The sequence below is a fragment of the Leopardus geoffroyi genome, chromosome C1 (assembly GCF_018350155.1).
Source record: "Leopardus geoffroyi isolate Oge1 chromosome C1, O.geoffroyi_Oge1_pat1.0, whole genome shotgun sequence".
NCBI classification, from domain to species: domain Eukaryota; kingdom Metazoa; phylum Chordata; class Mammalia; order Carnivora; family Felidae; genus Leopardus; species Leopardus geoffroyi.
The window spans coordinates 32,143,861-32,164,997 of NC_059328.1; the positions used below are offsets into that span (position 1 = coordinate 32,143,861).

Consider the following 21,137-nt stretch of genomic DNA (forward strand, 5'->3'; position numbering starts at 1 on the left):
ACCCAGCTGACAGCCTGGACCTCCTGTCCAAGTGCCCTTGCACAGGGCAGCACCTCAGTGCACGGAGCCCTGGTGGTACAAGGGGAGTGGTCCCTTGGTTGGGAATGCTTGGAGTCTGGCAGAACTATCTCCGTCACTTGCAAGTTACAGGGGCTCTCTAAGCTTTAGTTTTCTTCTCTGCGAAAGGGAAATACTCTCCCCTGCCTGAGAGGTTGATATGAGGAATAAGAGCGACCCTGAACCTAGCACAGTACTTAGTACTCAAGCCCTCAATAGCCACTTAGCTGCCTATTATTATTAACCGTGGTTATTCGGATATTCACAATTTTACTTCCTGTGGAAAGCCTGTAGGAGGTTTTGTTTATTTTGTTTAGGGAGGGGGGTAAATTTTGCTGCTCTTAAATCCAGCCAGGATAAGGCAGGAGTATCATCTGGAAGGAGAGGGAGGTAGGTGGGGTATCAAACTTGACATTGCACACCCCCTTCCCCCAACCCTTCCTGCTTTTTCAAGGCTGCGTGCTGTCTGTGTCTGAGAATCTGCTCCCTTGGAAATGACAGTGTCTCCTTCCAGGGCTGAGCCCAGAGGGCAGGGCTCCTGCCAAGGACAGGCTGAGGGTTGGGGGAGACGGGGAGAGACCTAGCAGAGGGGGGTAGTGAGCAGGAGAAGATGTGACGAAGGAGGGAAGGCGCTTCCAAGACTGACAATCAGTCACAGAGGCAGAGAGAGGATGCGTGTTTGCATGCGTGCTTGCATATGTGATCACATGCGTTCATCAGGTAGCAGGTGCATGTGGTTTGCATGTGTGGGTGTGACTGTGTGTGAATGAGTGTGCATGAGAACCTGTCAACGTATGAGCGTTATCAGTGCATGACTCTGCATGTGCGTGGTTTGGGGTGTGTGTGTGTGTGTGTGTGTGTGTGTGTGTGTGTGTGTGTGTGTAAAGAGTTCATGTGCATGTGTGCCTGGGGTCAGCGCGGGCTGGGCTGGCTACTGGGGTTGACCTGTGACTCTCTGGGTGTGAGAGCAGCCCTGGCTCTGTCCTGTAAGAACACCTGGGTAGGGGGCCCTGGTAGGTGAGGCGGTGTCTAAAAGGAGGGACCATCTGTAGCTTCCTTCAGGATCCCCTGACTCCCCACCTCACCCCACCACCACCAACTGACAGTCTTCTTTCCTGGTCTAGGCCAGCACCCCCATTGGCCTCCCCTGCTGGCTGCTGGCCTCAACAGTGGGTGGGGAGGGGCAAAGGAGGGAGGAGGAGGGGAGGAGTGACCGGCCTCCTAGCCCCAACCCATGGTGCTGCCAGGGAAACATCCTCCTCCCACCCCCCACCCCCAATCACCGTGATTCCTGCTGTGAGGGAGAGAGGAACCCTCCGTTTCCATGGCAACCTAGCAGCCCTGCTTCTCAGCCTGAGCCCAGGCTCCTCTGAGCCACGGAAGGAGGTGGGAAGAAAGCCCCTCCTCAGGCTGTTGAGCCCCCACCAAGCGCCTCACCTCTGCACCCCGACCCCCTTGCTCCTCGGGCACCCGCGACCCCACTGGGACTCCTGGAGTGCGCGCCCCATCACCACTCCTGGGGTGTGGGGACCTGTCTTGTCGGCACAGGCCCAGAGCTGAGCACGAGCTCTGGAGAGTGACAGGATGGGCTGAATTCCAGTCCTCGCCTGTAAAATGGTACTAATGTCACTACCTCTCAGGGCTCTCGTGAGCAGAAATAAAATAGTGCCATGGAAGCTGTGGAAGGGCTTTGTGGGTGCTGAGCATGGGTTCGGGCATGGGCCGCCAGGGTGGGTCGGGGGGGGGGGGCACCAGTTCTTTGAATGGGGCAGCCTCTCCCCTGCAACCCCACCCTTGGCTCTCCCTCCCACGGAAATGCCGGTGTGCTCCAGGCAGTGCACACGGCACTGCTGGGGGCAGGGGGCTCTCTGACCGTGCAAACCTGGAAACAACCCCAACGTCCAGCAAGAGAGACGTGGTGAAATGAATCACGGCCCATCCACCGCCTTACAGCTCTTCCGAAGGGAGTACGTGTGCTGATATGGCACAATCACTAAGACATATTGCTAAGTCAAAAAATGCAGTTGAAGAACAGGTTGCCATATGACCCCAGCTATTGGCATGGGGGCAAGCGTAGGTGTGTAAATGTCTGGAGGGGGACTGCGAGCAGTCAGGCCCGACCGTTGGCAGTGGTTACCCCACATGGAGGAATGAGACTGGGCCGGGGCCAGTGAAGGAGAACTTCGACTTTTTCTTCTATGTCTCTTTGATCTGTCTTTATGGCAAATGTAATTCAAAAATTAGGTGTCACTATTGTTATGGTTGAAGAGAGAAAACACCCCAGAGACGCTCAACGAAGAGGGCAAGAAAGTACAGAATCCCGTACTTGAGAAGCTTGGAGGAGAGAACGAAAGTCAGGAGGGCTTCCAGGAGGAGGAGGAAGAGGAAGGCCAGCTGGATCTCAGAGCAAGAGTGGACCCCTGGATTTGGAGCAGAGAGAGGGCAGTCCAGGCACAAGGGAAAGGTCAGAGGCGAAGGCGTGTGCCACAGGAGAGGAATCTTGAAGTAGGAGAAATAGCAGGAGAATTGGCCTTTTATGACTGGGGCGAGTCTTATCTTGGCCATGCCCTGGAGCTACCTACCACCCTGGGCAAATCACTTATAGGTTCTGTGTCCCCATCTATAAATGGGCATAGTGGTCCGGACCTCAGTGGATGGATGTGAAGACTGACCTCAGTTTGGAGCAAACTGTAAAGTAGCAGATAGATGGGAATTTATTGTCAGTTTCTCCCAGGGCTCAGGGAGAAGGCAGATTGGGTTGCAGTACCTTGGCAAGCCATGGTCAACCCTTGACCAGCCTGAGCTGGGAAACACTCACACTCGAGGTGATAGGAAATACAGAGCCAGCAGGACTTCTTAAGCATGGGAAGGAAGGTAAGATCCAAAAATGACAAGAAATCTTTATTTAGGATCCACATTATGCCAATCATGAGCTATGTATTTTACATATTTACTCAATCTTCAGAGGTACTTTATGGGGTGAGTATGCCCATTTTTACAGGTGGGGAAATAGAAGTTCAGAGAAATTCATTCATTCAGCAAACACTGATTGAGCAGCTCCCATCCAATGTTCTAGTTGCCGAACGAATGGAAAGTCCCGGTCCTCACGGAGCTTACAGCCTGGTTAGGAGAGATGGACGTCAACGCAAACAAATCTATGATATGATGTCAGGTGATAATGAGTGCTGTGCAGGAAACAAAGCTGAGTAAGCAACAGGAAGTGGTAGGCAGGTGGCTCTGTCTTCAAGCAGAGGACTGAATAAAGCAATCATAAGAACACCTGAGCAATAGCTGGTGCAAAGGCCCTGAGGTGGGGACATGCTTGGGGTAATCAAGGTGGGACAAGAAGCAGGTGTGGTTGTGGTGTGGTGGGCAGGTGTGATGAGAGAGTGGATGAGGATGGAGGGAATTGAGGGATACAGGGGTGTAGATTGGATAAGACTTTGGAGGTCAAGCAAGGACTATGGATTTAATTCTACACGTGTTGAGAACTAGAGGGGTTTGACCAGAAAAGTGGCCTAATCTCAGATTTATGCCTTAAAAGGATCGCTCTGGCCACTGGGAATAGATAAGACTGTAGGGGGAATGAGTGGGAGTATGGGGGTCAATTAGGATGTGGCCATACTAGTCCTGGTGAGAGGAGAAAGACGGTGTGGACCATAGTGGCAGATGCAGAGGTGGTAAACAGAGTCAGATCTGAAATATATTTTAAAAAGAGACCCAACAGGATTTCCTATTGGATTAGATGCAAGAAGCCATGAGATTAAGAGAGGAGTCAAGGAAGACTCCAAAGCTTTGGGCCTGAGCAGCTGGGTCAGTGTTGATGCCATTTTCTGAGAAGAGGGAGATGGGGGAGGAGCTGTGTTGGGGACAATCAGGATTCACTTTAATTTTGAGATCCCGGAGACGTCCAAATGGAGATGTCAGGTAGGTAGCTGGATGTATGTGATGGGAGTTCACGGGCGATGTCAGGACTGAAGATATAAATTGGGAAGTTGTCAGCATATAAATGTTTAAAGCCGGGGGATAGGATGAGATCACCCAGAGAGAGAGTGTAGACAGAGAGAAGGGTCCCTGAGTGCTTCAGCATTTGTAGGGCTAGAAGAGCGGGGGACTCAGAAGGTTCACCGGCATCCCCCCGGAGTCATTCATGGTTGTTAAAACACACACGCTGGGCCCACTTGGGTGGGTCAGGGGTGGGGCCCAGGAGCTGCCGGGTGCCACTGCCACCGCAGCTGCTGGTGTAGACACTGTACTTTGAGAACTACTGGTCTCGGGGAAGGAAGAGTTGCCGTGAGGACATAGATTTTGGAGCCAGGGAGAACTGATTTCAAATCCAGCCTCTGCCACTAACTTGCTGTGTGGTCTTGGGCAAGACAGTGTCCATCCTTGAACGTTAGTGTCCTTATCTGTAAAATGGGAATAAGAACACCCATTACTCAGGGTTATTATGAGGGCCAAACAGATGAGCCTCTTCTCTGCTTCCAGCATGGATCCTAGACAAGCTGGGGTTCAGGACATGTTATCTCTACACCCTGGGAAGCCCTGGGGCTCCATTCACCCACACGGCTCTAGGCGGTCAGCTGGAATTAGGGGAAAGGCGGCCTGGAGAGCAAGACATAGACATTTTGATGATCTGCCCCCGGGGCAGTCCTGAGACCTGGGTCCCTCGGGAAGAGGCAGTGTGCTGAAAGGCCGCCTCAGCCCCGGTCTCCGCTGTCCTCCAAGCACCTTCTGCCATCCGTGTTTTCTCTGGCCCCACGAAGGGCCCCTCCTGCCCTGACTCTTGCAGATTTTCATCTCTTCCTGCCCCCGGTGACCAGTGGCTACTTCTCACCCTCCACCCCCTTCCCCTGACCTTGGCGGTGAGCCGCCCCTGAAAGGGAGTGTGGCCTGGCCTGGAGTCAGGCTGACGAGGGCGCGGCAGCCGGGGACCGGGGCAAGCTGTCGTTTCCACGGCCCAGGGAGGTGTGGGTACTGACGCTGCCCACCTAAGGCTCAGTGGGCACTGGCAGGAAATGCCTATAAAAAGGCACCAGCCTTACAGTAGGTATGCGGTCTGCGTTCGTCTCTTCCTGTCCGCACTACTCCCCATCACGCAAGCCAAAGCCTTCCTCTCTGCTGCCTGCAGAGGCAGCCGGGCCTGGATGTGCTGAGAGGAGGCTGCCTTCCCATCCCCCGTTGCTTTTTAATGCCGTTAACAATGGATTCATTAACTGGGATTAATCTCATATACCAGCTCTCTATCCCCTTGGCTATTAATCACTCACTTCATTAACAGGACAGCATTAGCCAACCTGGGAGCGAGACAGGGCGCCCATACCAAGTACCTGTGTCTGCACCTTCTCATCCTTCCCCCTCACTGGTTCATCTTCTCGGTGCCTTTCCGCTTCTGGACTGGTTTCTGCCTCAGTCAAGTAGACTGTATGCACCTCTCTCCCCCATGTTTCCCAAGGTGCCCTTGTCTCTGCCCCTGATAACCTTCTCAGGGTCCATTTCTCTGTTTTTCCTCGCAGTGCGAGGCCTAACACATAGTAGGTGCTCAATGCAGGTTGGCTGAATGAAGCGTGGAGAGATACAAAGAAAGAGACGCCAATTCCAGGAGGCGCATTTTTCTTAAATTGCCTTTTCTGTTTACAAAGATAATATATGCTCACTGTACAAAATCCAAACAATACAAGAAAGGAGAAAAGGAGAACATAAAAATTCCCCAAAATCCCCACCATCTCAGGATAATAACCTTTAGCGTTTGTTGAGCACCCTCTCAGATCTTGAGTGATATACATATAATTTTACCTAAATGGGATCTTACTACGCGTGCTGTTTTGCAACCTGCTTTTCCACTCAACAATATGTTGTTGAGATCTTTCTGTATCAGTGAATATAAATATACTCATACTCTTTTAATGGTAACATAGCATTCTGTTTCATGGACCTATCATAATTTAGTGGATGGATCGCCTACTGACGGACATTTATAATGTTCCCATTTTCCTGCTGATATATTTGACATGAAGAAGCACATCCATGTATATGTATATATCTCTGTGCACTTGCCTAATTAACTCCTTAAGATGGATTCCCAGGAGTGGAATTTCTAGGACAAAGGGTTTGCACAACTAACATTTTGGTATAATGTGGCAAAGCAGAGCTGGATGCCTGGGATTCAATACCCGATCTGCGATTTCCTAGCAAAGGGACCTTCGGCAAATTACTGAACCGCTCTGGGCTTCAGTTTCCTCATCTGTAAAATGGAGAGAATAATAAGAATTAGTTTGTGGGATTACTGTTTGGATTATGACATGCTGAGCACTTACAACGATGCTTGGTATGTAACAAGTGTATTAGTGACTACGGTGGGTACGTTGGCCCACTGGCCTCCAGAGACACTGAACCTGTCCCCATTGTCCCTTTCCTTACACCACTGCCAACGATAGACACCCTGGCCAGGTGTTGTTCGGGTTTTGTTGTTGTTTTTGTTGTTCCGTTTTTTGGGTTTTTTTAGCTTTTCTCCCTCAATTTTTTTTTATTGTGGTAAAATATATAACACACAAAATTTACCATATTAACCATTTTTAAGCGCATAGTTCGGTGGCATTTAGTACATTCTTGGGCAGCCACCATTATCATTCAACTCCAGAAATCCTTTCATCTTGTAAAGCTGAAACTCCGTATCCATTAAACACTAACTCCCATTTCCCCTCCCCCCGCCCCCCCAGCCCCTGCAATGGCCATTCTCATTCCTGCCTCTATGTTTCTGACGGTGCTAACTACCTCACAGGAGTGGGGTCATATATTTGTCTTTTTCTCACTGGTTTATTACACTTAGCATAATGCCCTTAAGGCTCATCCATTTTGTAGCCTGTGTCAGAATTTCCTTCCTTTTTAAATGTTTATTTATTTATTTTTGAGAGAGAGAGAGAGAGAGAGAGAGAGAGCAAGTAGGGGAGCAGCAGAGAGAATCCCACGCAGGCTCCTCACTGTCAATGCACAGCCTGATGCGGGCTTGAACCCATGAACCGTGAGATCATGACCTGAGCCGAAATCAAGAGTTGGATGCTTAACTGATGGAGCCACCCAGGCGCCCCAGAATTTCCTTCCTTTTTAAAGCTAATATTTCATTGTATGCATAGCCCATATTTTGTTTATGCATCTGTCTGTCCACGGACACTTGGGTTGCTTTCACATTTCAGCTATTGTAAATAACGCTACTACAAACGTGGGTGTACAAATATTTTTTCAAGATCTTGCTTTCAATTCTTTTGGATATATACCCAGAAGTGGAATTGCTGGATCGTATGGTAATTCTATTTTTAATTTTTTTGAGGAAATGCTTCACTGTTTTCTGTAGTGGCAGCACCATTTTACATTTCCTCAACAGTGTACCAGGGTTCCAATTTCTCCACATCCTCACCAACACTTGCTATTTTGTTTTGTTTTGTTGTGTTGTGTTTTGATAGTAGCCATTCTAAAGGGTGTAAGGTCATATCTCATTGTGGTTTTGATTTGCATTTCCCTAATGATGACTGTTGAACATCTTTTCATGTGCTTGTTGGCCATCTGTGGGTATTATTTGGAGAAACGTCTATTCAAGTCCTTTGCCCATTTTCTTAACTTGGTTGTTTCGTTGTTCCTATTGAGTTGTTGGAGTTCTTTACGTAGTTCAGACATTAACCCCTTAGAGGATATAAACTTTGCAAATATATTGTCTCAATCTGTGAGTGGCCTTTTTACTCTGTTTATGGTGTCATTTGAAGTACAAAATGTTTAAATGTTCATGAAGTCCAATTTATCTAATTTTTCTTTCTTCACTTGTGCTTTTGGTGTCCTGAGAAATAATGTGCTGGATCCAATGTAAAGTTTTTGCCCTGTGCTTTCTTCTAAGAGCTTTATTCTTTTTTAAGTCTTGCCTTGAGGTCTTTGACCCATTTTGAGTTAACTTTTGAATACATAGTGTTGAGTAAGGACCCAACTTCATTCTTCTGCATGTGGATATCCAGCTTTCCCAGCTCCATATTTGGAAAAACTGTCCTTTCTGCACTGAATGGTCTTGATACCCTTGTCAAAAATTATTTGACCGTGTACTTGAGGATTTATTTCTGGGCTCTCTCTTCTATTCCATTGGCCCATACGTCTGTCTCTATGCTACTACCACACTGTTTTGAGTACTGTAGCTTTTTAATATGTTTTGGAATCAGTAAGTACGAGTCCTCCGGCTTTGTTCTTTTTCCAGATGGTTCTGGCTATTCAGGGTCTCTTGAGATTCCACATGAATTTTAGGATGGCCTTTTCTATTTCTCTACAAAAAAAAAGATCATTGGGATTTTGATAGGGATCACACTGACTCTGTAGATTGCTTTGGGTAGTATTGACATCTTAACAATTAGTGAGTCTTCTAATCCATGAACACGCTGGGAAGAGAGCGCCCCTTTCCTCACACTGTTGCCAATGACAGACACCCTTATCAGTTAAAAAAAAAACTTTTGTCCACCTGATAGGTGACAACTGATACTTCTTTTTCTTTTGCATTTCTTTGATCGCTATTGAACCAGAACATATACTTAGTTCTTAATGGGCGTTCACATGTCATTTTTGAATTGTCTGATCACATTCTTTGTCCATTTCTCTACTGGAATATTTATCTTTTTTTTTTTTTTTTTCTATTTGTGGGACCTCTTTTACATATTAGAGATAATATTCCTTATGGTTTTCTACTTCATCTTGATCTTCCATCTTATATATTTTTTGTCTTTCATAAATACTTGATTTTTATGTGGTCAAGTCTGCCAAGCTTTTCCTTTAGAACTTTTGTATTTCATATCATGCTTAGAGAGACCGCTTTTCCTTTAAACAATACCAATATTTACACTTTGCTTTAGTACTTGTGGGGTTTCATCTTTTTACACTTTATGTTTTTACCCTTTTGAATGTATTTCCGTGTAAAGGCTCCAGCTTTATTGTTTGCCAAATGGTTGGTCAATTATCTCAACAACAAATTTGATTATTCGATCTTTCCCCCAGTGAGGACTAGAGAGGGGAAAAGGGTAAATAAACAAGGTTCCAAGACAGAAAGGGATGCCAATAGGTCAAAAGAACAGTTCAGACAAGATTCCCCAGTCTGCTAGCAGTGAATCCCTGTGGAATCTCTCTTCACTGTGGTCCCGCTCGCCCTTAATGGGCAGAGGCAGGATGTTACAGGGTTGAGGCAGACCCGCATTATTATTGGAGCCCTTTCCGGAAAGCTCTACATGTGCAGCCTTGCTCTTAGCTCTCAGCAATTAAGAAGAAAATCTGACCTTCTTGTTTTGGAGTTAATAGTAAATTGCCATGCAACTTGGGATCTTTGTCAGCCTACTCTCCTGTTACCTCCCTGCCATCACCCACTCCGGCCGCTCACCCAGACTCTCCACACTACCACATTAATATAGAAGTAATTCATCCCATCTTCTTCATCCACACTGCCACTGCCCTAGCGGTGAGCGTCATCCTGTCCTCTGGATGGCAGCCCCAAAGCTAGGGCAGTCTGTGTGTGTGTTTGGAGGTGGGAAAAAGGGAGGACAGGGTGATGAGAGCAGTAGCTCCCAGGTTGCCTGTGCAGCAAGAAGCCTGGATTCTCACCATCGGTGCTTACACCCACATTCTGGCTGCTGGCATCCCCTTTGCCAATTTGTTTAAGGCAGCTTGGATTTTGACGAGGTCTGGGTCTGGGGACAGAGAGGAGTTTGTCCTGAAGTTCCTGGCCAAGTAGGGGATCCTGGAAGGTGTTGGGAGTGGTAGATACAGCTCGTGGTCCTCTTTCCTGGGAGACAGAGGCTTATGTGATCTCTATCCGCCACTCTCATCCCCAGCTTATTGACACAGCTTGGATCTGGGGCCAGGAGGACAGGCACAGGCAGCCTGGAGCTTAAGGCAGGCAAAACGCCAGGCCGGACAGTCATCTTGTGGGCGCTGCGGGTGAATTATGGCACCAGGTTCCACAGAGCAGGCACAAATCATGGGCTGTCAGGAACGGGGGAAAGGCAACGCCTGCCCTCCTCCCCCAGTTGGATTTATGGGTTCAGGGCCTGGGTCTGGGTTCAAGATGGTTGGACTTTACCATGTTTCATTTCCCCAGAATGTTCCTGGGGAAGAGCTTGTCGCCTAGGACTGTGTATGTGTGAGCGTGTACATGTATTTATCATTATACATGACTTGCTGTGGCTGTGCAGGATGGTAAGTTTCTGCATAGCTCTCTGTGTGCTTCTGATTTTATTTTTGCATGGCTGACCATGCATGAGCTTTGTAGGAGTGTGGGCTTTGTGTTATATGACCCAGTGAGCTGTTTACAGGGTGAAGATCTCGTGGAGCTGGGAAGTCCAAGAGTTTTTTTTGTGTGTGTGTCCGTTGGAGAGTGGGTCAGGGAGGGGCTTAACTTGGGATGTCTGGGTAGCTGATGTAGCTCCAACCAAGAATAGGGGACTAGGAGGGAAAGTAGTTTGGGAAGGACAGTTTTGGGTGTGATGAGTCTGAGGTCTTGGCAGAACATTGAGGGGACACATCTAGAAAAGCAGGGCTGGGCTTAAGGGAGAGTGAAGGGCAGGAGGGCCTCGGTTCAGGCTGCCTTCCAAATGCATTCAGATGACAATGCACTGGCGCTTGGCTAGAATGAACACCACACACACACACACACACACACACACACACACACACAACCCTCTGAAAGCTGAAAGGATACATGCTGTGTTAATCCCAGCTGGACAGAGTTCAATAGGAAATTTCCAAGGGTTGTTGGGATGGCATAAGTTGTGCCCAATAGTGAGAGTCAGGGAAAACTTCCTGGCAGAGGTGATTATTCAGCCGAATCATAAGGAAAAGAGAATGCAGAGGGAAAAGGATAAATGCCCTGGCATTAGGGATGGGACATGGGGATAGATTCCACAACATTTGGTGGGAGGAGAGCAAATGATTTTGATGACAGTGAGCCCCTAGGAGGCTGGGGCTGTTGACTACTCATCATGGCATTTCGAACACCTTGTGCGGGAGTAGGTGGTCTGGATGTTGAGTTGACCCAGAGTCAACGTCTGAACCACTATAACTAGAGAGAGTCCAGGTAGTTTACTGAAGGGGAACTTTGCAATTGACACAAGGCACTGGGTAGGGACTGACGGGAGAGGGGATGGGGATGCTAGGTACTTAAAAGGGGTGCCCAGCCCTGCCCAGCTCCTTCAGCCCGGCAGATCTGCCATACTGTGTTCCATTTTTAAAACCCAGACAGTGCTCTACCCATTCGCTTCCTCCATGACTTGCCTCCAGAGCTGTTGGTTTGAAACCATCACCTTGCAATCCCCCTCGCCACATTGCCTCCTGATCTTCCCAACCTCTGTGTGACCTTGACTCACTTTCCTGATCACGTCCTTGCCAAGCTCAGTGGGTGGAGCAGCCTTCTGTCTGATCGCTTGCTGAATGCGCCAGGGCACCAAAGGAAGGCTCAGCTAGAGAACACCCAGGACTTGAGAAGACCGTGTTTATCCTCTGCTATCAGGGCATGGATGCAGTGCAAAAAGGTACAAGTTGTATTTGAGGGATCCAAGGTCCAAGACATGCTAAGAGGTCTAAAACCGGATTTCTGGGGGCTACAGGGAAGGAGGCCTATGGTGCCACACCTGGATCATGAACAAGGTGAGTGTCCCGGTAGGTAAAAGGAGTACAGCAGTAGAGGCTCTCAGAGTCTGAGGTCTGCACAGGTGGATATAGACAGAGGTCAGCCTCAGTGGCACAGGCTGTGAGCAGGGGCTGCCTGGGACCAGAAGTAACAGAAGACCTCAAACTTGGCAGCCTGAAATGGTGAAAAAACAAACAAACAAACACATGCATTATCTCACATAATAGGAGCTCCCTCCAGAGAGGGAGGATAAGCTCCCATGCTGTGGCTCAATGATGCCATCAAGGACCCAGGTTCTTTCTGTCTTTTGCTGCTGCGCTGAGTGTGTTGATTTTGTCCTCAGAATGGCTTCCCTCGGGGTCACAAAAGGGCTGCCCCAGAGTCAGTCACCCTATCCAGACACCACAGTGTCCAGTAAAAGAAAAGACCTCTCCTCTGGGTGTTCTTGAGTGAGAAACCTTTCCCCCAAGCCTCCCATTGGGCTCCTCCTTACATGCCTTTGCCTCTCCTGATCATTGACCAATACTAACTTGTGTCAGCCAAGAGTCTTCCCTGGGGCTGGGTCTGCTTCTCTGAAACATATGTCCCAAAGAGGAAGGAGGACCCCTGCACACAACCAGACTTCTTTTAGGAACGAGGAGGTGGATGTTGGGTAGACAATGAATTATCTCTGTTCCACTAGGCCTCCACCAGTGCCAGAGAGATGGTTGCAAGACAGATCTGCAGGAAGTTGTTGCAAAAGCTCCATATTGGGAGACCAAATCTAGGAACCGGTTATTTGAGATGAGGCCCTACGTCCCAGTGGAATCAGCAGACAGGTCAAACTACTAATTAAAAAACTCGTTTATCGCCATCTCCACTCCAACATGTCCTGTGCCCACTTCAAAATTGGAATCCCTCACAAACCCTACAAAATCCTACATGATCCAGTCTGCTTTTTTTTTTTTTTTAATTTTTTTTTTTCAACGTTTATTTATTTTTGGGACAGAGAGAGACAGAGCATGAACGGGGGAGGGGCAGAGAGAGAGGGAAACACAGAATCAGAAACAGGCTCCAGGCTCTGAGCCATCAGCCCAGAGCCTGACGCGGGGCTCGAACTCACAGACCGCAAGATCGTGACCTGGCTGAAGTCGGACACTTAACCGACTGCGCCACCCAGGCGCCCCCGATCCAGTTTGCTTTTAAAGCCCCATTTGGAGTTCTTCTCCTCTCCTTTCATAAACAGTGCTCCTTTCTGCCTCGGGGCCTTTGCTTACGCTGCTTTCGCTCAATTTTTCCCTTTTTCATTCACCTACTTCTTCCCCTCACTCTTAAGTCAGGTCACTCCTTCTTCAGTATATTCCATGGCTCTCTACAAGTCTGTTTGGTACCTTCAGGGAACTTGTCTATTTACCCGGCTAGATTACAGTCTCCTTGCAGTCAAGGAAGGTATCTATCTTATTGTACACTATGCACTCCTCCCTAACGTAGTGCTTGGCACATAGTAGGCATTTGAAAATATTTTTTTGAATATATGAATAAATGAATCCCTACACTTAGGAACAGATGTGGACCTAAGCCTTGGGCCAGGACAATGGATAGATTAATGAAGAACCTGTTCTACTGGAAGCCCCTGGTGGTTGCAAACATGCAAACAAAAAGGGCATGTCCACCATGGGCTCAAGGGCAGTGAGGACACCAGTGTGCACAGGATGGGTAAGAAGGCCCCTGAGGACCCTGTGCTCATCATCCAGGCACAAGGTTCCAGCCACGGAACCATGTCTTGTGAATTGGCCATGATATTGTAGAAACAAGATGGGTTAGAATGGCTGAGTATTGGGAGCAATGGCTCTGAGTGGTGGTGCCAGAGACCTGGCACACAATGAGAATGGTGATTTTATTTCCCATCAGGAAGGGTATATGAGATGAGCCGTGTCAAGAACTTAGTCTAGTGTCTCAGTAAATAATTAAGACTTGACTTTGCCTTTACCAACTTCTTACACTGAATGATTTACTGCCCCTATTCCTCATTCCAAGCCAGTTCTGAATTCGTCCCAGTTCTCTTTCTCACCCCAACAAAAACTCCCAGTGTGGATGCAGTGGGGCTGTACTCTACCACGCTTACCCTTTCTGAACTTCTGTTTCTTCTTCCAGTTAAATGGGAGTAATAGTGCCCCCCTCACCTAGCTGGCGTGAGGGTCAAATAAGATAACACATTGTAGGGTGCTTTAGAAACTGTAAAGGACTGTAAGGAATCACTGTTCTTATTATTTCGTTGGAGTTGGGCTCGTTCCTGGGCCTGGCATCTGCTCCGACTTTCCCAGTTCCTGTTTCTTGCTCAGTCTCCGTTTTCTTGTAGCCACCCACGTTTCTGGCACTGGCAGCGTAAGGATATAAGATGACATCCAGGGAACGAGAATATAGAAGAAAAAGGAAGAAACGTGACAACAACCAGCAGCTCTCTCTCTCTCTCTCTCATTCCTCTACTTGGGGATGACCCCACCACCTTTCCCAGACCCCAAATCTGGGCATCATTCATGTTCCAGTTAGCTAAGGCTGTGTAACAAACCACTTCAATACTTAGTGACTTAAAACAGCAAGCTATTATTACCTTTCATGGTTCTGAGGGTTGACTTGGGTAGGTAGTCCTAACTCAGGGGCTCTGGTAGGGTTATAGTCAGAGGGCAGCTGTGGCTGGAATCATCCAAAGGCTTGCCTGGATGGGACGTCTAAAATGGCTTCCTTTACTCACGTGTCTGGTGCCTGGATTGGAATGGCTAGAATAGCTGGTGGCTGGCCAGGCATCTCTCTCCATGCTCTCTCCCTCTCTACATGGCTAGAGAGGGCTTTCTCATAGCTAGGGGTTTGAGCGTATCTAGCCATTTTACATGGCAGCTGGCTTCTCCCAGGCTGAGGTGGGAGCTTTGTGGCTTCTTCTGATCTAGCCACAGAAGTTAGAAGGCACTGTTGTTGCATTTTATTGGTGATAGGGATGTTCCAGATTTGGTGTGGTAAGGGAGTGCACAAGGACCTGGCTACTGGAAGGCATGGTTCCTTTGGGAGCCATCTTTGGAGACTAGCTAGCAAGATCCTAGTCTGGATTGAATCATTGCTCTGAGGAGCCCTCTCAAAGGTCAGGGCTTGGGACACAGGAAGAGCAGTGAAACTGCTGAAGCCCCCCAATTTTAATATTTAATATTTATTTATTTATTTATTTATTTATTTATTTATTTATTTATTTAATATTTTGGACTTTCACAAAGAATAGAATGTGAATTAAAAGTTCTGAGGCTCACTGCACCAAAGAAGAGATACAGATGTCGAATAAGCATGTGAAAATATGTCCAACAATGTCAATCATGAGGGAAATGCACAAAAAACCACAATGAGATATTACCACACACCTACTGGAATGGCTAAAATAATAATAACAATTTTGAAAAACTGATAGTATCAACTTCTGGCAAGAATGAGAACAGCTGGAATTCACACTCATTGCTGGTGGGAGTGCAAAATGTTACAGACGCTTTGGAAAAGAGTTTGGCAGTTTCTTAGGAAATGCAGACATTGCTATGCATCCAGCAATTCCCCTCGCAGGTATCTACCCTAGAGAAATAAGAAGATACCTTCACGCAGACCTGTACACGAATGTTCCCAGAAACTTTATTCATAACAGCCAGAAAAAGAAAAAAAAAAAAACCCCAAACCCAAATGTTCACCAATTAGTGATCGAATAAACTAACTGTGGCACATCCATACAATCAGTAATAAAACAGAATGAGGGGCGCCTGGGTGGCGCAGTCGGTTAAGCGTCCGACTTCAGCCAGGTCACGATCTCGCGGTCCGTGAGTTCGAGCCCCGCGTCGGGCTCTGGGCTGATGGCTCAGAGCCTGGAGCCTGTTTCCAATTCTGTGTCTCCCTCTCTCTCTGCCCCTCCCCCGTTCATGCTGTGTCTCTCTCTGTCTCAAAATAAATAAACGTTGAAAAAAAAAAATTAAAAAAAAAAAAAAACAGAATGAACTGCTGATACGCAGAACTTCATGGATGAATGTCAACAGCATTATGTGTAGAAGGCTATCTATGGCATGATTCCATGATGATAATGTGGAAAAGGCAAAGCTATAGTGACAGAAAGCAGATCCGTGGTTGCCAGGGGCTGGCAGGAGGGGAAAGAGTCGAGTCCAAAGGGGCACAAGGGAACTTTGTGGGGTGATGGACGTGTGCTATGACTCGATGGCCAGGGGGTGGTTACACGGCTGGAAGTGTTTGTGAAAATCTGTCAAACTGTGTACCTAAAAAGGGCGGGTTTTCCTGAACACAAATCATGCAGTCCTGAGGCTGTTTGAAAATGCAGAGCCTCTTCTCTCTCCTGTACTGTTTCCGGTTTCCAGTGCACCTGCACACGAAGCACATCGTATCCCCACCCCTGCGTCTTTTCCTGGTCACTCTTCTCCCTCTCTTATCGCCTGGAGAGCTCCTAATCTATCCTTCAGGCTTCCAGCTAACTCTTACTTCCCAGAGAGCCTTTTCTCCCTCTCCAATATAAATTCGGTATCCCCTTTTAACTTGTTCTTCCTTCTTCTGTAGAAAGTAAGCTCCGTGCGGACAGTGGGGAGGTTTTGTTCATCTCTGCATAGTTCGCACTTGGCACATTTCATGAATTAAGAAACGTGGGGAGGATGTTCCGTACTGCATGAATTTGTTTTTTTATAAGGATACACCACTTTTTTCTTTCTTTCTTTTTTTTGTATTTTTAAACTAGTTAAGAATTGAAATGATTTGAAAGTACATACAGTACAAGGTAAAAGTCATGCACGCACACATTTTTAAAGTAGAAATAAGGTTCTGCCTTTTCTTGTTGGTACCCAGAAGTCTCACTCATTCTTTTTAATAGCTATGTAATATTCCAGAGTGCAGTTCTACTATTTTCAACATGAGTTAATCATTAGTGGCCATTTAGGGATTCCCCCTCCCCTCATATTTCAGTGTTTCCTTATTTAAAATGCTGCATTATACATAGGCACATATGTGTGAGTATTGCTGAGGGATGGATTTCTAGAAATTTGAGCTGTTAGAAAAGAAGTTATATGTATTTTAGATGTAGAGAATATCTATCCTATTCCAAAAAGATGTATGCAAATTCATATTGTCACCACACTCTATGAGAGAGCCCATGTGTCCACACCCTCACCAATTCTGGATAGCGAATCAACCTTGCCAATTTTCACCACTCAGGCTAAAATGCTATCTCATCATTTACATTTGCATTTCCTGCATTATTACTGAGGCTTGGCATATTGTCTTCTTTTTTAATGTTCATTTATTTTTGAGAGAGAGAACGCATGTGTGAACGCATGTGGGGGAGGGGCAGGGAGAGAGGGACAGAGGATCAGAAGCTGGCTCTGTGCTGACAGCAGACAGCCTTATGCGGGGCTCAAACTCACCAACTGTGGCATCATGACCTGAGTCAAAGTCCAACGCTTAACCGACTGATCCAGGCTGTGCCCTGAGGCTGTGCATATTTTCATGTGATTATTAGCTATTTGTATGTTTTGCACTGTGAATTCCTAGTTTTACCTTTTGCCCATTTTTATGGGGTTGTATGTTTTTGTCTTAACTGATTTGTAGGAACTCCTTGTGTATGTATGATATGGAAATAATCAGTTTGAAAGTTATAAATAACTTTTGGGGGTGATGGATATGTTCATTCTTGATTGTGGTGATGGTTTCACAGGTGTATACTTATGTCAAAACTCATCAAATTGTACACTTTAAATATGTGCCGTTTATTGTATGTCAATCATACCTCGATAAAGCTGTTTAAAAGAGAAAGTACATAGTTAGTAATATATTTGCTCCCGGTTGTCCTTTTTCTTTAAACTTTATTTACTTCTTTTTTGTCATACAGGAGTTTAATGTGTCAATTATTTATATTCCGGTCTGGAGTTATCTTAGCTGTGTGACTTAGGCAAATTACCTAACCTTTCTGTGCCTCAGTTTTCATATGTAAAATGAGGCCTTGAGTACCTCTGCATAGGGTTGTTGTGGGAAGATTAAATGGATTAATACACATGAAAAGGTCTTAGATTGGTAACCACTGCAGGGCATCACACAATAAAGATTAACTATTATCATTGCTTGGGATCTCAGATCTTACTTTAGGTAAACCTCTATCCCAATATTATAAGAATATTCTCCTTTATTTTCTTCTAGTTTTGAATGTTTAGTCTTTTAATCCATTTGAAAGTTACACTTATAGATGGTGTGAGGCAGGGGTAAAATGATGTTATTTTCCCTGGGAATAGACAGTTGTCCTGACACTATTTATGGCATGACCTATCCTTTCTGCACTAATTTGAAATTACCTTCTGACCTACATAGTAACTTCCCATGTCTAAACAGGTCTGTTTCTCTATAGTAATTGGGCCCTTTGCTCTCTGTATTCATTTATTTTTTTATTTTTGCTAATACTGATGAATTAGAATAACTTCTCTCCAACAATAATCCCATCATAATTCTTGGTGATGTCCACATTCAAATAGGTCATTTTCCCTATACCCTGGTCTCTCAGTTACTTGATTTCTATTAAGATCTGGTTTCTCATCCACTCATGGCCATGCTCCTGCCACAGACCGAATCATGACCAATAACTCTGACCTCCCCATAGCCCAGTTTAAGCAATTCACCTCTCTGAGCACCACTGGTAACCTTTCCAGCTCATTCGTTCTGTTCTTCTACTCCAACAATTCTTTTTTTTTTTTTTTTTCCAACGTTTATTTATTTTTGGGACAGAGAGAGACAGAGCATGAACGGGGAAGAGGCAGAGAGAGAGGGAGACACAGAATCGGAAACAGGCTCCAGGCTCTGAGCCATCAGCCCAGAGCCTGATGTGGGGCTCGAACTCCCGGACCGCGAGATCGTGACCTGGCTGAAGTAGGACACTTAACCGACTGCGCCACCCAGGCGCCCCTACTCCAACAATTCTTTAGCCCACCAGGACCTACAATCTGTTGGTGCTTCTATAGTTTCACTATCCTTACTCTGTACCCTGCCCGGTCCCGAGCCCTTGGTTCATCACCCTAACCCCCTCAACTTCCTTGTTCCTCACTCATCAGGGAAGCTCTCAACCCTCACTAGGCCCCGTTCTCCATATGCTCCTGGGTCTGAAGGAAAACATGACATGCTGACCAATCTCATGTTAAATTCATGGCCATGAAGCTCAAGTGGACTCTTGGTATTGCAGGTGAAGGCAAGTATCCTAGGTCATTTGCTCTCCTACTCTCTCATTTAACACCTTCTCATATTTCCTCAAAAGACTTGAACAGCGACTTCATAAAAGCAAGTATCCAAATTGGCATTGACTGTATGAAAGTGTGCTCGACCTTATCAGTCACCAAGAGAATGGAAATGAAAAGCTTGGTGGGGCACCATGACACCTGCCTCAGATCGGCTGAAATTAAAAAGACCTAGGAGAGTACCAGGTATTGACAAGGATTGCAGAACAACTGATTGCCGTGCTAGTGGGAGTGTAGATTGGTATAACCGCTTTGAAAAACTACTTGGTAATATCTACTAAAGCTGAATATACGCTTACCCTCTTATCCAGCTATCCCACACCTACCGTATATACCAAACACAAAGGCATATGCTTGTGTACCAAAAGATACACGCAAGCATGTTCAGGTAACATTAAGTATAATACACAGACAATAAACAATCTAAGTGCCCATCCGTAAGAATAGAATGGGTGCAGAATTTGTGGAATAGTCATAAAGGGCATGCTATGTGGTGATGAAAATGAATGGGCTATTGCTATATTCAATACCTCACAAATAATGTTGAGCAAAAGAAGTTGCATTGTATGATTCTACCACACAAGTTTCAAAAACAACGGAATTAATTTATGGTTAGAATAGTGGCTATCTTGGGGAGGAAGAACTGGATAATGACTGGGCATGAGGGACCTTCTGGGGTGCTGGTAGTACTCTCTTTCCTGATCTAGGTAGGATTTACATGGATACATGAGCTTGTGAAAACCTACCGACTTGAAGCTCATGATTTGTGCACTCCTCTCTATGTATGTCATACCATAATGGAAAGTTGTTATGTATGCGCGCATGTGTGTGTATGTATGTATGCATAGATAATTATATATAAATATATATATATATATATATTTGTATTCCTCTCTTGACCTCACTTTTATTTCCAGCTGTTATACTGTTTCTCTTCTTCACTTCACAGCAAAACTAAAAAAAAAAAAAAGTTGTTCATGTTTATGATCTCCCAAGTTTTTCTGTCCTCAACGTTCTGCTGAAATCGCTCTTGTGAGTGTCACCAATGACATCCATATTGCAAAATGCAATGGTCAATCTCAGGCCTCATTGAACTTGACCTGTCAGCCAAATTCAACACATATGACCCTTCTCTTAGGCACACTGTCTTCACCTGACTCCCAGGACACCACTCTCCTGGTTTCTGACAGTCATCTTGGACTCCTTGGCTAGCCCCTCATCTCTTGTGTAAACATTGGAGTGCTCCAGCGTTTAGTTCAAGGCCCTTCTTTATCTATACTCTCTGGCTGGTATGTTGATGAGTTTCTCAGCTTTTTTTTGTTTTTTTTTTTTACCTATATACTCATGACTCCCAAATTTATGTCTGCAGCCTGGATCTCTTTCCTGAGAGGCCTCATATCGCCAATCGTCAATCGCCACCTTGATAAATTTGCTTGGGTGTTTAATGGGCGTCTCAAACTTAACACAGCCCCCAGACTCCTCGCCTCCTCCCATCCCCTCAGGGTGCACCTCCTCCCGCAGCCCTGGCCTGTTCTTCCAGGTGCTAAGGTCCCACAGCCCACACTAATCTTCAACTTCTCTTCTTCCCTCACTTCGCCCAATCTGTCTCCAAGCAAAACTCACCCGCGTCTCCATCACTTTTCATTACATCTAAAACTATGACTCTGGAGCAAGTCGCCTTCATTCCTCCACTGGGCGCTTCCACGAGCCCCCTACCCAACAGGCCTCCCCGTTTCTGTCCTTACCTCCTTCTTTCAGGCAGGATCTGCCCATGACAACAAAGAGCAGTCCACGAGGGAAGGTAATACTGACAACGGCTACACAGTGACAGCTGAGAAGGCAACTCCGGGAGGCAGCCCCCATATTGCCAACAGCAAGAAGCTGTGACCACCTGTAGACCGTATGCACGACAGGAAAAGGTGGCGTTACCTTCACCCAGGGGCCAGAGTTACTTTGAAAGAAGTTGTGAGCAACATAGGCCTGTTGGGCTGGAGCTAGGAGCACAGAGAGGTGGTTAGTGATGTGGGAAAGACTGGCTTCTCCCTCCTTCCAGGCCTCTTGTCTCCCACCGGGCCTTCTCATTGACAGGGTCCTGCCAGAAGGCAGCTGACGCAGGATCCCTGGACATGGCCTGCAGGGTCACTCCCCCGCCAGAGACCAGGGCA

At 46.5% G+C, this 21,137-nt stretch overlaps 1 long non-coding RNA gene across 1 annotated transcript in view; it reads left to right on the forward strand.

The window, feature by feature from the left end:
- The first annotated feature begins 2,056 nt into the window (after positions 1 to 2,056).
- LOC123597691 overlaps positions 2,057 to 21,137 on the forward strand; it is a 54,753-nt gene continuing 35,672 nt past the window's right edge. Inside the window, exon 1 of the long non-coding RNA XR_006712215.1 lies at positions 2,057 to 2,931. This is a non-coding gene — a long non-coding RNA (uncharacterized LOC123597691). The remainder of the gene's footprint in view (positions 2,932 to 21,137) is intronic.